This window comes from Bidens hawaiensis, unplaced genomic scaffold (genome assembly GCF_021521415.1).
Source record: "Bidens hawaiensis isolate Kalapana, Puna unplaced genomic scaffold, B.hawaiensis_p1.1 tig00042286_1, whole genome shotgun sequence".
In the NCBI taxonomy this organism is placed as follows: Eukaryota; Viridiplantae; Streptophyta; class Magnoliopsida; order Asterales; family Asteraceae; genus Bidens; species Bidens hawaiensis.
In genome coordinates, this window is record NW_027497482.1 from 1 (window position 1) to 5731 (window position 5731).

Consider the following 5731-nt stretch of genomic DNA (forward strand, 5'->3'; position numbering starts at 1 on the left):
TCAATTTTCATAAACGTTTTGGGGACATATGCGTATATCATACTATACATACATATCTCTATATACATACATATCAAAAATAGCAAACGTATAATTGTGTGTGATTAATCAAATATACTTGTTATGTGCTTACTTGTTTATGTGCGCATTCGTGCTTGGAGAGGTCCCGCATATCCCCATGTATTGGGTTCTCATTCTCTTGACCACCGCCCGATTCGCTTGGCAGCGGTCTTATTCTATTTATTTGCTCATAGTTGATTTACCGGCGCCCGATTTGCTTGGTAATGGTTTAATCGACAACTTACTTGCTTATGGTTTGATTTCATTACCGCATTTATTACATTTTGCTTATTTATTATATTAACATTATTTTTGGTGTCATAAATTGGTGATAAACTCACTCAACATGTTTGTTGACAAAACTCCATTTTCTACGTATATGCAGGTTGCCTGAGTTGAATGATGGACACTTAGAAAGACCTTAGGGTAATATCGAAGAAAAACTTGAATTTAAATGGATGAATTTATTTATTTGAATTATATTGTCGTATTTGATTGTTGTGTGTACATTTGAAATAAAATATTTAATTAGATATTGTCGCATTTTGTATATGACAGTATCTTCGAGCTGTGAGTAATCGGATCACGCCTCGGCATTTCCGCATTAGGTTGTGGTGTGACATGAATACTTAATACCTTTCAAAGAAGGCGCATTGATGACAATTATACGTTTCAATACGACTGTAACGCATTACAAAACCCCACGCCCGTAACGTTATGTGGAAAAGCAATTGTATGTCCTAAGAACGAGTTCGTAGATTACATTAACTCAATGATACTGAAGATGGTCCCAACAGCGACTACAACATACGTTAGCAATGACACCGTGGTTCCTCTTGCTGGTAATCAAGGTGATACTGAGGTTCTTTATCCACCTGAATATCTTAACCTCCTGAACTTCAATGGACTACCACCACACTCCTTGGAATTGAAAGGTAAATACACCCGTACTACTACTCAGAAACCTTAACCTAAAAGGCGGCCTTTGTAATGGCACGGGACTTTTAATTACGCAATTATTGCCTAATATTGTTGAAGCACACATTATGACCGGCAAGTTCATAGGTCATTGCGTTTATATACCAAAAATTACTTTAACCTATAAGAATAAAGAACTTCCATTTGACTCAAACGAAGGCAATTCCCAATAAGACTATGTGACGCCATGACGATCAACAAAAGCCAAGACCAATCACTTGACAAGAATGGAGTATATCTGCCAAAACCAGTATTTAGTCATGGACAGCTATATGCAGTATTCTCAAGAGTGACTACTCCAGAGGCATTAAAAATTCTTGTTATTCCAAACAAAAATGACAACCCAAGCGTAACAAAAATTGTTGTTTACTCTGACTTCATTGCCAGTTGAGAAAATAGGTAGAAAAACCATCATGCTCATCAAACTTATACATGCTTTAATTGTACATAAAAGAGACTTACCATATATGCCTCAATAAGTTTTATTCTTATTGTTCGTATATCTATATCATATCTGTCGTGCTAAATATATATTTTCATTGTACAAAAACCAGTCATCAAAGAGATCACAAGAATGCAGACAACACGACTTTCTGCCATAAAAAACAACAGCAGCCCATCCCAACAAATAAGGGTGATAAAGTAATGGGCCTTACGGAACAAACAGGAACTTTGTTATCTGTTTGTAGACAAACATGTAAGTACATTTCACAAGTACATATTCTAATTCATATCCAACATACTAACACGGATAAATATCTTTTTTTTCAAATGCAGGGTGACGGTATTGAGGCAAAAGCTGATTTAAACCAGGAATCTTACTTTCAGTCTATCATTGACGTGAAATCATGCTACACGGTCACAAATTACATTGTTGTCGAAAACAGGAAGTTTAGGCCTATCCTTGACACGAGGCATCGCTAATGATCGGGAAGAAAACACGTTTTCAACCTCTTTTAAATAACGACATTCTATATCATTTCTTCCGATTCGCATCTTATGATGAACTTGATAAACGTATGTTAGACCCCTAGCAGCTAACAGGTATCATATATAGGTGGAAAATTATTGTAATGGCTGTTGCCTTGAACCACATAAAAATAACTCCCATTATTATTTTTAGTGTAATCCGTAATAATTTAGGCTACATATTAACTAATACTTATACAAATTTTGACAGATTTTATCGGGATCGTTGATAGGAATTATCCAAAAGAAACCAACACAGGAAAGATGTTAAGGAAGGTCGACATAAGGGACGTCAGGTAACAGAAAATAACTTATGCACAAGTAAACTGAAATATTTACCATGTGTAAAATAGGGACAATCATGTTCAGATAACGTTATGGCCTGCTAAAGCACACTTGATAGGAGACGATACCATTCAAGGAGACATAATAGCAATCACATCAGCTTTGGTTACTAAATTTGACCTTGAGTTGACTTCCAACACTTTAAGACTTTTAGAAACCTGCTACTTTCAAAATATCATTTATAACATATGTTATTACAAATATATATTAACTCCTTAATGTTTCAAACAGTAACATGTTTGAAGCAGCTGGAATCGAATTACCCAACAGAAATCTTTGTCAATCCTACATTTCCAGACGTCTAAGATCATGTCCGCAGGTATCATGCCACTTATTCTTTACGTTAAAAAAGTTACATTGTAATCTTATTCTGAAAACCCAATACAGGTTGAAGGAGCTACCTTCTTTTGCCATAGCAACAGTGTCACAAAACATTTAGTCTTTAAAATTTTTACGACCTGAAATTTATATTTAGCTTAAAAGTAACATTAGTGGGATGGCAATTAATATTTAGCTTAAAAGTAACACAATTATCAGGCATCACCTATTTAATCTTCAAATTTTTTACAAACTGAAACTTATACTTAATTAACTTATTTTTTTCGTATCTTGTTGACCAATGCAGTCACAGTTCACATGCACCGCACGGTTCAACGAAATATTTGCCTACCAGAATTGGTACTACATCTGGTGCTCAATGTGTAACAACAAACTGGAACTAGAACGAGGATAGTAAACGTACTATGTCTGTAAATATCATGAAGACACGAAACCGGGGTTCATGTAAGAATCACACTATGCATACCTATATCACCTTAAACAATGTTTTCATTACTAATGTCTATATTTTACAAACATATGGTATTGTGTAAACGCCTCGCTCATTGACTCAACAGACTACACCAATGTGTTTTTCTTCAACGACGTCATGGCCGACATTAGGGGCACAAGCTGCAAAGATTTGGCCATCTTACGTGGAAACATTAATCAGAAAATTGTTCCACCAGATATGCTTTCAATGATAGGAGTTCCGATGATATTCAACTTACCATAAAACCCAATGGCTCTATCATTGTGACAAAAGCGACCAGAACTAACCAAGGCATCCCAACATCTGCAAAAACAAATACCTCATCAGTAGCACCCAAGATAACGGACATAACCGAGGGGACCTCTTCAGGTGAAACAACAGTGGCATCCACCATAACCCCAGTTACCCCAAACCCAAAATCTATGGCAACCAAGATACCAAGAGAGGCATCAACAGGTAACCATAAACTCATGACATATAAACATGTCCAACATATTAACCATAAAAATTTTTACATTTCAGATGACTCTATCAAAAAGGTTAAGAAGTAAAATAAAGGCAACGGTCAACGTTTTTTTTGGTAAATGCCTACCTAATTCATTTTTATCAGCCTTTAAAATTATTAAGTACTTTCTATGTGTCACGATGTATGGTATATGCATCTGTCGTGTTTTAGTTAAGGAGTTAACTGCTTGCTGCCAACTTGCATCTATTTTAGGTTGTCTAAGTTACTTATAATTTTTGGGTATGAAAGGAGTTATAGTTAGCCATAATCTGAACGACTGATAGATATCTTTATAGTACTTCTTAACATGCGTTTATGTTAGTCTTCTGTTTACTAGCAAATTACTTGACACCAATTACTTGATGCAGGTAACTATGTAAAATACATATATTAGCATCTAGCATGAAAGAACATCCGCACATGTAATACACAAGCCTTTTTGTATCTCGTAAACGGCGGATGCTTAACCACAATAGGTAGTCACAAATGTAGCTTCTTTTGTATGAATCAGGAAGTCTAGATGGCTAAATATTAGCAACTACTTGTGTATATATTAACCAGCTACTAACTCATATGACTGCCAACGCATGTAATTTCTATATATAACTTTATATTAGGTGACTAATATATTGTGTAAACCAAACCCATATAACTAACAACCAAAATATATTGTTTGAGCAAAATCCAAATAACTAACAACCAAAATATCATTATACCTGCACGTCGCGCGGGTCAAAAATTCTATTTAACATTAAAATGTGATTTATATTCTTATGTGTGACCAAATATGCCGATATTTTGTTAATTTTATAGCAAGGGTCACCATATGAGTTATTTATGTAAAAAAATTAGTTTATACGGTGTTCAAATATGATGTATCTTATCTGTATCACTAATAAGCATGGGAATGTATGTAATGACGATTTCAAAGTACTCGCAGTGGATGTGTAGTGTTTCAAAATTGAAGTAAAAATATATGCATGGGTTGTTGATCTCATTAAAAATCCAAACGACGAAACAGTGTTCCAATTCGGGTGTTTAAAATTCCAATTAATAAAAATCAAGCTATTTGAATCATTATTCTAAGATATGTTTTACATCAGTCGAATCATATTATTCTTCCAATCAAAAGCCCTAAAATATCGGTAAACTCAAAAAAAGACTTAACGAAATTAAGTGTTTTTTAACGGATGTCCATTGAGACAAAAATAGTAGAAAAGTTGGACCGTTGGTAGTGATTTTTAAATGAGGGATTATTATCTGCCAATATACAAAATGTGAGATTGTTTATTTCTAATTTGCCTATATTTAATTAAGGAGATTATGCCTAATGTTTTGTATTAAGAATGTTGTTTTTTCCTTAATAATAAATGTCGGTTTGCGTTCGTGAACAAGTTTAATTCCTTAACAAACAAACACGAACAAGATTTTCCATTCAGTTAGCGTTTATGAATCCTTCATGAACAAATTTAATGTTAAACAAACGAACATGAACAAGGCTCCGTTCGGTTCGGGTCTGTTCTTTTACGGCCCTAGAACAATAAAAGGAAAATGAAATATGAAACAATTCTTTGAAATTTGTTAATTAAGGGATACAACAAAGGGTGTAACTTGCTCTTCACTATGCCAACCAACCGTTGTGCCGCTTAAGCTACCGACTTGCTCTATTCGAGTTCCACTAATTTTTTTCTATGATTTAGTTTATGTTTTTATGGTTATCACTAATAAGTTGATAAGCATGTGAATATATGTAATAATAATGTCAAAATAGTCTCCTTTATGTTTATGGTATTTTATACTGATTTCCATGTTAAAATCTAAGCAAAAAAACCTAATATGATAAAAACGTTGATAAACTCAAAAGCTTCGTCATTCTAATAGACTTATATTAAGAGAATATCTTTTACAATGTAATTATTATTATTATTATTATTATTATTATTATTATTATTATTATTGTTGTTGTTGTTGTGTGCATCTATATCCTATAATAGAGGATAGTAGACTTTGTATATATGCAAATATCAATGAGAAGAGAGGGACAATCAATTGGAAAATATTCT